General features: G+C 39.4%; 1 pseudogene; it reads left to right on the forward strand.

Moving 5' to 3' along the window:
• The first annotated feature begins 769 nt into the window (after positions 1-769).
• Positions 770-1,220, forward strand: LOC130842319 (40S ribosomal protein S13-like; annotated as a pseudogene).
• The last annotated feature ends 11,321 nt before the right edge of the window (positions 1,221-12,541 follow it).

Consider the following 12,541-nt stretch of genomic DNA (forward strand, 5'->3'; position numbering starts at 1 on the left):
ACATATGACGTATTAGTAAAGGCGCTTTCAATTGCAAGTGAGAGAAAACCAGCTCAAACAAGTTATAGGAAGGTCAGGCTTAGATCTGACCTCCTAAACAATATTCAGAGTCTCAAACAATATTATTAATTATCTCTTTCTCTCTGTCTCTCCAGGTCTCTTCCCTTTCTCTTCACTTAGTGACTACTTTTCTGTGTGTTGACCTCATACCATATGGAAGCTCCCTATATATGGATGGAAGTGTGCCCAGAGGCAATTTCAGGTTTATATCAATATCACATCATGTCATATCAGCTTATGGTCTAGAGAAAAAAGGAACTCTCAGTTACAGAAAAAAAAATAGTTATCCAAGGATAAATCTCTATTTGACCCAGCTTCAGTGACTAGTTCAACTTGTAGATTCCTGTGGTCATGGCCGCAAATATTATGTTTATTGGAGTGTGGCAGAGTAACTCATCAAAAGAAACATGATGTCTGATACGGTTTCTGGGAATTAATAGACACAGAACAAATAATATCTGTTAAGTCCACCATAACATGTAGGTGTAAACATATGTGTGTGTTTGTGTTACATAAAGAAGTGTAAATGTTGTTTTATCCTTCAAAAATAATAGCATCATCTAAGAAATATAAATTTTAGAGGTAATACAACTATAGGCAAAACAAGATAAGCAATCATTGGCCTGGTGAAGCAGACATTCAATGCTAATGAACAATGATTTTCATGTTGAACATTAAAAAGTATGTTCCTTTAGACACCATCACCATCATGGGTCGCATGCATGCTCCAGGAAAGGGCCTGTCCCAGACAGCTCTGCCCTACCCCTGCAGCGTCAGCACCTGGCTGAAGCTGACGTGTGATGAATTGAAGGAGCAGATATACAGACTGGCCAAGAAGGCCTGACTCCCTCACAAATTGGTGTGATCCTGAGAGACTCACATGGTGTTGCACAAGTGCATTTTATGACAGGCAATAAACTCTTGAGAATTCTTAAGTCCAAAGTACTTGTTCCTGATCTTCCCGAGGATTTTTATCATTTAATTTAGAAAGCTGTTGCTGTTCAAAAGCATCTTGAGAGGAACAGAAAGGATAAAGATGCCAAATTCTGATTCTGATTGAGAGCCATATTGGCTGGTTGGCTCAATATTACAAGACAAAAGGAGTCCTCCCCCTCAATTGGAAATAGGGGTTCTCCACATCCTCTGCTCTGGTTGCATAAATTTTTTTGTTGTACTCAAGCATAAAATCATTGTTTAACTAAAAAAAAAAGTTTATGTGTTTTTAAAGATAAATAACTCCACTTCTGGAATGGCAGCATGAGGAGCTTCATAACCTGCTACCCAGTGAAACAAGCATAGTTTTTTCACTGTGAAACAAGCTAGATAGATAGTTATATAGATAAAGGTACAGATTATATAGATAGATAAATAGAGATAGATAGATATACATATACATATGGATAAATACATATCTATATGTAATTTATACCTCTTGATACATATGTAGATCTATATACCTATATCTAATCTATATCTATCTATATTTTTTTAAAGTCTCTATAAATTGACCTAACGGCATATAGCAAATGAAAAAAAAAATCAAAAAACTATACTAAAACTTGGTAAGAACAGCAAAAGTCTTTAACATTTGAACCATTATCCATTCCATCCCTCACTCCTGCCTAGAAACTCAAACTTCACTTCACATGGATGTAGCCAAAAACACAAGATATCTTCTCCCCTCAGCTCTCATTCAAGAGCCACAGTATCATCTGGGAAGGGAAGGATGCTAGCATTTCTCATGCCCCCTTGCCCAAGCTACTCATTGCAAAAATTAAACTCTAAGTGACTGTTGTGGAGAGGTTGGAGATTTCTTCCTCTATCAAGTCAAGTCTCCTTTTGTATGGTAGAGGCTCTACTCCAATGGCTGGAGACAGAGAATCCTGGTATCCTGATCCTGGAATCCTAACCAGGTCACTCATAAGCCAGAAGTTAAATACTGTGAGAAGCAAGCAGAGAAGGCCAGAGGCTACCACTGTGTCTACATCCCCAGTAGTGGTCCAGAATTTTTTTTTTCCAGGGCTAGAGAGAGTTTATAGGAACAGAGAGCTCTGAAGCATTCCACAGATGAACTGACTTCATTTGAAGTGAAGTGTGGAGAAGTTCAAGCCTAAGGGCCTTCTTGAAAACAATGAAGATTTTGGTGGTAACCAAATAAAAGGAGACTGGTAGTTCCATGAGACAACAAACAAAATCACAGGTCAGCTGCTTTACCAGAGAAAACTAGGAAAAATGATAGGTAAGAGACCACCTGATATAAGAAAAAAACCTCAAAAACTACCCAAGCAAAGGGGCTCCAATTTAATTGGATCAAACTGTGGAACAATTAGGATCCAGAGCATTATCAAAACAATAGAGCAATGGGCCAGCAATGAACGGACTCTAACAACTGGATGTGTCTAGGAAAGGGAGACAAAGCAAAGACTGCTAAAATGCTATGCTAATGACACTTGGCTAAATGACTGTTAAAACCACTGTCATTCCAGAGTGACTGTGCACATACACAAAGGCTACATCTTCTGAGGTGCAACATAAAAGGCTTTACAGTGCAAGGGAAATAGACTTTACTAAAAGAGTCCAGTGAAGCAAACAACAAAAAGCCCAGAAATGGTGTAGGGGTGCCAGTACCCAGAATTGATACAATAAATTATACAAAACTCTTAAGAAATACATGTAAATCTTCATGACCTTGGATTAGGCAATGGGTTCTTAAATATGACACATAAAGCATAAGCAACAAAAGAAGAAATAGATAAATTGGACTTCATCAAATTTAAAACTACTGTGCTTCAAAAGATACCATCAAGAAAGTAAAAAGACAGCCCACATAATTGGAGAAAATATTTGCAAATCATATATAATAAGAAATTTATATCCATAATATGAAAATAACTCTTACAACTCAACAATATAAAGACAAATAATTATAAAATTGGCAAAAAAAAACTAAGTCATTTTTGCAAAGAACTTATGAAAATGGCCGATAAGCACATGATGAGATGTTTAAAGTCATTAGTAAGGAAATGCAAACCAAAAGCATGAGATACTCACTTCACACCCACTAGGATGCCTAGGATGTCTTTAATCAAAAAAAGTAAAATAAATATTGACAGAGATGTGGAAAAATTTGAAACATTGTACACAGCTGGTAGGAATGTAAAATGGGCAACTACTATGGAAAACAGCCCAGCAGTTCCACAAAAGTTAAACATAATCTTTCCATATGACCCAGCAATTCCATTCCTAGTGATATAACAAGAGAATTGAAATTATATACCCATACAAACACTTGTACCTGGATATTCATAACAGCATTATTCATAACAGCTCCCAAATGGAAATAACCTAAATGTCCATCAATTGATGAATGGATAAATAAAATGTGGTATATCCTTACAGTGGAATATTATTTGGCTTAAAAAACAATGCCCTGATATATGCTACAACATGAATGAACTTTGGAAACATTATGCTATATGAAAGAAGCCAGTCACAAAAGACCACACTGGGTATGATTTCCTTTATATCAAATATCAATAAAGAGGTATCTATAGAGACAAAATATAGATTAGTGGTTTCTTAGGACAGAAGGGAGGGGGTATTGAATTTTTTTTTAAGCTCTTTATTAGAATATAATTGCTTCACACTCTTGTACCAGTTTTTGAGGTACAACAAAGTGAATCACCTGTATTTATACATATATCCCCATATCTCCTCCCTCCCATGACTGCTACCCAACCTCCCTGTCCTGGCCCTCTAAAGCATCACCCATCATCAAGTTGATCTCACTTTGTTATGCAGCAACTTCCCACTAGCTATCTATTTACGTTTGGTAGTGTATCTATGTCTATGCTACTCTCTGACTTCATCCCAGCTTCCCCTTCACCCCCCACCCACCAACCCAGCCCCATGTCCTCAAGTCCATTCTTGTTTCTTAAGGTAGGACTGTATTGCTATAAACTTCCCTCTTAGAACTACTTTTGCTGCGTCCCATAGGTTTTGGGTTGTTGTGTCTTCATTGTCATTTGTTTCTAGATATTTTTTTATTTCCTCTTTGATTTCTTTAATGATTTCTTGGTTGTTTAATAGTGAATTGTTTAACATCCATGTGTTTGTATTTTTTGCACTTTTTTTCCTGTAATTGATATCTAGTCTCATGGCGTTGTGGTCTGAGATGCTTGATATGATTTCAATTTTCTTGAATTTGCCGAGGTTTGATTTGTGACCCAAGATGTGATTTATCCTGGAAAATGTTCCATGTGCACTTGAGAAGGGTAGTCTGTTGTTTTTGGATGGAATGTCCTGTAAATATCAATGAAGTCGAGATGGTCTAATGTGTCATTTAAAGCTTGTGTGTCTATTTATTTTCTGTTTGGATGATCTGTCCATTGATGTAAGTGGGGTGTTAAAGTCTCCCACGATTATTGTGTTACTGTTGAAGTCCCCTTTTATGGCTGTTAGCATTTGCCTTATGTATTGAGGTGCTCCTATGTTGGGGGCATAGATATTTACCATTGTGATATGTTCTTCTTGGATGGATTCCTTGATCATTATGGAGTGTCCTTCCTTGTCTCTTGTAATAGCCTTTACTTTAAAGTCTAATTTGTCTGATATGAGTATTGCTACTCCAGCTTTCTTTTGACTTCCATTTGCATGGGATATCTTCTTCCATCCCCTTACTTTCAGTCTATATGTGTCCCTTGGTCTGAAGTGGGTCTCTTGTAGACAGCATATAGATGGGTCTTGTTTTTGTATCCATTCAGCCAGTCTGTGTCTTTTGGTTGGAGCATTTAATCCATTTACAGTTAAAGTAATTATTGACATGTATGTTCCAATTACCATTTTGTTAATTGTTTTGGGTTTGTTTTTGTAGGTCTTTTCCTTGTCTTGTCTTTCCTGCTTAGAAATGTTCCTTTAGCAATTGTTTTAAGGCTGGTTTGGTGGTGCTGAATTCTCTTAACTTTTGCTTGTCTGGAAAGCTTTTGATTTCTCTGTCAAATCTGAATGAGATTCTTGCTGGTAGAGTATTCTTAGCTGTAGGTTTTTCTTTCAGGACTTTCAGTATATCCTGCCATTCCCTTCTGACCTGCAGAGTTTCTGCAGAAAGATCAGCTGTTATCCTGATGGGTTTTCCCTTATATGTTATTTGTTGCTCTTCTCTTGCTGCTTTTTTCTTTGTGTTTAATTGTTGTTAGTTTGATTAATATGTGTCTTGGTGTATTTCTCCTTGGGTTTATTCTGTATGGGTCTCTCTGCACTTCTTGGACTTGATTAATTATTTCCTTTCCCAAGTTGGGGAAATTTTCCACTATAACCTCTTGAAATATTTTCTCAGACCCTTTCTTTTTTTCTTCTTCTTCTGGGACACCTAATGATTTGAATGTTGGTGTGCTTAATGTTGTCACCAAGGTATCTGATACTGTCTTCCATTCTTTTTATTCTTTTTTCTTTTTTCTGCTCTGTGGCAGTTATTTCCCCCATTCTATCCTCCAACTCACTTATTCGTTCTTCTGCCTCAGTTATTTTTCTGTTTATACCATCTAAAGTACTTTTAATTTTGGTTATTTTGTTATCTATTACTGTTTGTTTGCTTTTTAGTTCTTATGAGTCCTTATTAACTGCTTCTTGTATTTTCTCTATTTTGTTATAGAGATTCTGTATCATTTTTACTATCATTACTCTGAATTCTTTTTCAAGAAATTTTCCTATTTCCTCTTCATTTATTTGGTCTTGTGTATTTTTACCTTGTTCCTTCACCTGTGACATATTTTTTTGTCATCTAATTTTCCCCCACTTTGGATGGGTGGGATTGTGTTCTTGTCCCACTGGGTGTTTGGCCTGAGGTTTCAAGCACTGGAGTTTGTAGGCTGTTGAGTATAGCTGGATCTTGGTGTTGAGGTGAGAACCTCTGGGAGACCTCACTCTGATGAATATTCCCTGGGAAGCAGGTTTCCCTGTTAGTCCAATGTTTTGGACTCAGAGCTCCCACCTCAGGAGCGCAGACCTGACCCTGGGTTTGTGAATCAAGATCCCACAAGCCGTGTGGAGCAGGAAAATGAAAACATTTTTTTAAAAAAGTAAGAGAACAGTAGAACAATAGCAAGATAAAAATGCTATAATAGGAAACTAACATGTGTTAGAAAAAATTAAAAAAAAAAGATGGAGCAACAACTGGAAGGTAAAACAACTGCATTAGCATAAATGAGGAGGTAGGAAGAAAAAAAAAGAAAAAGAAAAAAAAAAGCCAGAAAAGCCCTTGGCTGTGGGGGTGGGGCTTAGACAAGGGCAGCAGGGTGGTTAGGCAATGGGCAGGGCCTATGCTTAGAAAAGGCCCTGGGGGTGGTGGGGAATTGGGCTTAGGTCCATTTCAGCCAAGGGGCCCAGGAATGCCTCTGGTCCTGGGGGCAAAGGACCAGGTCAAGGTACCCAGTGGGCTCCCTGGGCCCAAGTTGGTGGGAGAAATGCTAGGCACCTCCCCTAGTCCTCCAATGTTGGAGGGTCCTTCCCCCTTGGGTTCTTTTCTTCCTCACCCCCTCTCTCCTCTTCCCCTAGGACCCTCACAGCTGCAGGGAACACTGGAAGGCAGGAGACAAGACTCTGATGTCCAACAGCCTTCCCAGGGCCAACTGGGCTAGGGTAACACCTGTGGCACTTCCCCAGATCTCCCAGTCTCATAGGGTCCCTGTCTGCCTCTCTTCCTCTCCCCCACCCCCCACTCTCCTAGGTCCCAAGCAGCTGGAGGGGGCCCTGGAGTGTAAAAGACCAGGTCCGTGAGCCTAGCAGGCTTCCCAGAGCTAGTGGGTAGGGGAAATACCTTCTCCACCTCCTTCGATCCTCCAATCCCAGAAGGTCCCCTTCCCTGCCCACCTCTCCTCTTCTCGCCTGCTTTCCTTCTACACCCCTAGGACCAGTGAGACCTAGAGGGGCCCCTGGAGGACCGAAGACCAGGCCTGAGGGTGCAACAGGCCTCCTGGTGCCAAGTGGGTAGGGAGATTTCCCACAGCATCCCCCCGATCCTCTGGTCCTGCAAGGTATCCCCCACCGCTGACTGCCTCTCTTCCTCTTTTCCTCTCCTCCCTCCCTCCCACACCCATATGACCCACTCAGCTGGAGAGACCAAGGGACCAGACTCCGGAGCCCAGCAGGCCCACCAGGCCCAAGTGGGCAGGGGAAAGGTCCTCCGCACCTCCCCTGGTCCTCTGCTCCTGGAACATCCCACCACCAGCCTGCTTCTCTTCCTCTTCCCCTGCCATGCTCTAATGTTCCGGGGACCAACGCATCTGAGAGGGGATCCTGGAGAGTTGGAGACCAGGCCTGGGAGCCCAGCAGGCTTCCCCGGGCCAGTGGGCAGTGGAAATGTCTTCTGCTCCTCCCCCGATCCTCTGATCCCAGAGGGTCTCTCCCCTCTTCTGCCTCTTTTCTGTTCCCCCCACCTCTTCCCTCCTGTACTTCTAGGACCAACGGCCGGGAGGAGCCTTAGAAGGTGAAAGACCCACCCAGAAGATATACCCGGTGGCACCTCCCCTATTCTTCTAAACTGGAGAGATCCCTTCCCACCCCCACTGTCTGCCTCTCTCCCTCCCCTGCCCCCCTCCCCCCAAGCTCCCAGGATCCTCGAGCCGGAGGGGGGCCTGGAGAATGAAGGACCTCTTGCCTCCCCGTCCCCCAATCTCAAAGCCCCCACCCCCACCTGTCCACCTCTCCACCTCCTCGCCCCTCCTCCCTCCTTCCCACACCCTTAGGACCCAGGCAGCCTGGAGGGTGCCTTGGAGGGTGGAGGACCCTACTGGGGAGCCCAGCAGGCCTCCTGGCCTCCCAGGTGGGAGAAACCCGGTTTCCCAGTCTCCCCACTCCCCACAGGTCTCTCTAGGTGTGAACCTCCCCCCTCACCCAGCCACGCCCCCAGGGGCACCGGTCCCATCCGGCTTCCCCTCCCACACCCCTGACTTCCCCCCAGTCCTACCCAGTTTCTCTGGGGTTCCTGTGGTCTGCTTGGGCCTCAGGTCCACTGCTGGCCTCCAGCAGCTGGTCTATTTGTGGGGAGACGCGATCTCCACATCTTCCTACACCCTGAATGTTAATGGCTAAATTTGTAGAGGGGTTTTGGGCAGTAGGATGATGAAAGTGTTCTATAATTGACTGTGGTTATATTTTTACAACTCAAAATAGTCTAAAAACCATTGAATTATACACTTTACTTTTCCCTTTTCCTCCACCCCCAGGCTCTTTAAATGGGTGAATTATGTGGTATGTGAATTATGTCTCAATAAAGTTTTTAACAACCAAAAAATAAAGATAGAGTAAGCATCAATTATGAAAATAACGTATGCTCTTCTGTAAGATTGCCTCTATATAAAATTTTATAGTGGAATTTCAAATAATCTAAATACTAGTTTAGTCTTTATATTCTCATGAAGAAATGTATTTTATATGTATATACAATTAGTGTGATTTATCCCATACTTCAAATAAAGAATCAAATCATTTGTGTGAAAACTATAGCCTGTGAGACAGGCTATAATGTAACAATTTGAATAAATTCAGTATGTCGGAGGATTCTGTGCTGAATTCTAACTAGCATTCATTAATACTATAGTATATAATTACCTCAGCAAGTAGAAGTTGAATTATAAAGGCTATTTTGGTGTAAATAAATCCTAATCTACATTGAAAAGTGTAATGTGTCTGGACACCCCTCCCTCCCGAAAGAAACATTTTGTCGTGTTTAGATTACTATGAGAAAAGAATTATAAATTTACTAATAATAGGTTTAATTAATAGATCTAAAATATTTACTTTCAAGATATAGCTATTCAATTTTACACTTTTATAAGTGTTCACATAATACGATGCATGTTTAAAAGCTCAAATGAAGGGATCTGATTGCCTGGATCAAAACAAAAACATGAAAAGTAACAATTCTGAAAAATAATGGCATGTTTAAAGAATTTACAACCTTTCAGCTACGCCAATTTTGTTTTCCAAAGTTAGCAGAACCACACTGGAGAAACTTTCAGAAGTATTTGCTTGAAGCAATCAGCTTTTAATCAATGTTTCAGGTCAGTCAATATTTTTGGCACTTTTCAAATAACAGGGTACAACTTGTTTTGGCATTGAAAGGAAACTTACTTTTGGCAACTCCCTTCCTTCAATTAATCACTTGTCACTTTAAATCTACTTTAGAAAAGTCTCTCTATTTATGTAACCTGTATATGACTAGCTCAGGTTGTGCAGGTTCTCATTCTTAATGTCTTTGTTTTCTATCTTTTTGTGTATTTTCAAAATGGTTATGAAGTCAACAAAAGAGAAAGAAGGTAATAGGAGTGGTAGGTAATACCTAGGAAGAAGGTTATTTTCGAATACTTCATTATCTACTTGAGTATCTAACGAATTTATTCCAACATTTGACATAACATACTTTATGAATTTCAAAGTGAAAAAGGGAGATAAATCTTTTGAAAATACTTGAATTTTACTGGAAGCTTAATACTCCTTTTGAGAAATAAGGCACCCATTCTTTTCCACCCAACTCTTAATGTGCAATTTGTTTAGAATCTTCTTCAGATCATCATGTAATGGTACACAAAGCTGAGATATTTTATTGATTTATAAATGAAAAACTGTGGCTGTCTACAAGCTGCCACAAGTAAATTGATGACAAGCAGATTGATAATTTGTTTTATAATGTGTCCAGAGTAAGTATAACTGATTTTTTTCTCATTGAATTGAATTATCTAATCATTTGGCATTTTGAAGACTTGGGGAGATTAATATATATATACTTATATATTTATTATATATGTATTTATTTATATGTGTGCATATAAAATTTTTGGAACCAGGGAATTGTTCTTGGATCTCTTGGTATTTTAACGTGTTTCATATCATCCTTAGCATTTACCACAGGTTTGAATAAGAAACTTTTCCAAATTAAACACAATCTTGTGTACAGGAGTTTTCAGTCATATTACCCTGAAGAACAAGCAAGTCAAGAAGTTCATTTCTAGAAGTAGAAAATTTCTATCCAGGAGCAATCTTCCAAGGGTCATGTTAGATGTTAGGAAATATTGTAAAAATGGGATATTAGCTACTGTTGAAAATATCAAACACATACATAAGATTTCACTTATTGCACTGTTATTGCTTTCAGATATAAAGTTCATAATAAAATTGCTACAGCCTAAGGTTTAAATCAGACCCTATAACAGATGCTTTTCTGTAACCCTGTAATAAATTCCCTTCGTCCATCCCTGATTTCAGCTTCAGCTTCAGGGGACAGTTCACTTTCAGCTCACACTTAGCATCTCTGATTTTTATGTTTTGTTTTTTGCTTTGTTTTGTTTTGTTTACTTTTTGTTTTTCTCACAACTCCTTCTTTGAAGTCAATGAGGGAAAGAAAATTTTCACGTAATTTGGTTCAAGTCCTATCCTACAGAGTTGGTTTCTTTGTGGTCACCAATCATCATGGAACTATGTCTGGGACAAATTCACAAATTCACAGCATCATACAGTACAGGTTAGAAACAGACTCTTGGAGAAATGGCAAAGCAATGTTCAACAAGAAGAGAAGTATGCATTCCCAATTCTTCCACATTTTGATAATCACATTCATTGCACTAATCCTACATCTTACAAATGGACAAATCTGAAGCTCAGAAATCTTGGCCGATTTATGCCAAGTCACTCAGTAAGTTTCTGGTGGGCTCAAGTTTAAAAACAGGTCTTCTGATTCCAGATCAATGTTTATTTCCTATACCAGTGGTTCTGAAAGTATTTCCTTTGCATCAGAATCACCCACCCAATTGCTTGTCAAAAATGCAGATGCCTGAGGCCCATTCCAGGTCTTTCTCTGCTTTTCTGCCCCATATATTTGAACATATAAATGTCATTAGCTCTCAAGTTTTACAACCCCTTAGGGAGAAACACTGGGGAAAAATTCTGACTGCCCCAACTTAGGTTATCCAGCTTGATATCAATTAATAGGCAGATAGAAAAAAGACATTTCCATATATAAGGTGAAGACTCTGCCAAGGCCTAGAGGTTAGAGAGGTATGAGGCAATTATAAAGAAGATGTAGCTCAACTTGAAAAGAATGAAAGATTTATGTAGTCGGAAAATAATGAAAAAGTGCCTTGGAATAGATCATAGCAGGCTTTGTATGCCAGACTGACTAGTTTGAACTTTATTCAGTAGATAAGAGGAAATCATTAAAGATATTTTAGCAGAAAGAAACATGGCAGTTAGATTAAGATTAATCTTCCAATAGTAAGCAAAGTGAATCTTAGTGAAAATGGCCCAGAGTAGTGGTTCCCAAATTTTATGTGTATCTAAGAAAAATTTATGGTGCTAGTTTAAAAAAAAATGAATATTCTAGTCACCTGACCTCTGAGACTGTAGTTCTGGGGTATATTCTAGGAAATGGTATTTATAATGAACACCTCAAATGTTTCTTATATAACATACACTGAGGCCAGGTGTTTCATACATGCATGCACATACATACATACTCAAAGGTTTCCTACGTACATACATACAACATACAAACACAACATACAAATGTTCCTTACGTACCTAGTATTTGAGAGCTTCTGTTCTGATTTGTCTTTACAGCAATCTTCTTAACCAATGCACCAGAGATGTAATTTGGAGTGGAGGGGAATGTGGTGGACAGAAGAACACAGGTTGCCTCTAAAGTAGGCAGCTGTGACTTAGGTCAAGCTGACTATTGCCACGCAGAAAAGTAGGTCCGGTTTTGTTTATCTGCCTTTTCAGAAGAAATTAGGTATCTAAATTCTTATGGTAACTTTCCCAATTTTTAAACATGTAATATAATTTGTATGTGTGTGCACGCTCGCAGGCATGCACAAATTAAACCAAACAGAACTTTTGGTTAGATTTGGCTCAAGGGCAGCTAATGTAGCTAATGACCTCTGACCTTTCTGGAATAACCCCACTCCATCCAGGTTATTCCATCTTCGTAATTTTTTATTATTCCTGTGTGTTCTTGGCATCATATTTACATTTATTTCTACTGTGTTGTATATGTCAATATGTCCCTTCTAAACATTGACTCTATCTCTCTAAATCAGCCAAGAGTTCCTCAAAAGCAGGGTCAACATCCTCCATTTCAACTCTGCCCTGCTTACAATGAACACACCATAAGGTGGTAGTGGGGGAGGGTTGACATGCTAAGGCGATAGATGCCATTTGTGGTCACTGTGTTCTAGTGATCATGACCCTTACAGCCTAGTATTAAAATATATTTGCTAATTAATTCTGAAGATGAAAATAGTCAATATGATATATTTTTTACTTGTTTCCCTATGCTATGTATATTTATGCATGTAGATCTTTCCCGCATTATTCTCTCTCCATTTCTGCAACACAGTATATGCTGTATGTTGTGCAAATGTTTCCCCACGCTTACTTTTCAAGTGGTTTCTCAGAGCAGATGTTCCCCCAAGTGTACTTTCTTCCTCTT

Source organism: Hippopotamus amphibius, chromosome X (genome assembly GCF_030028045.1).
Source record: "Hippopotamus amphibius kiboko isolate mHipAmp2 chromosome X, mHipAmp2.hap2, whole genome shotgun sequence".
NCBI lineage: Eukaryota > Metazoa > Chordata > Mammalia > Artiodactyla > Hippopotamidae > Hippopotamus > Hippopotamus amphibius.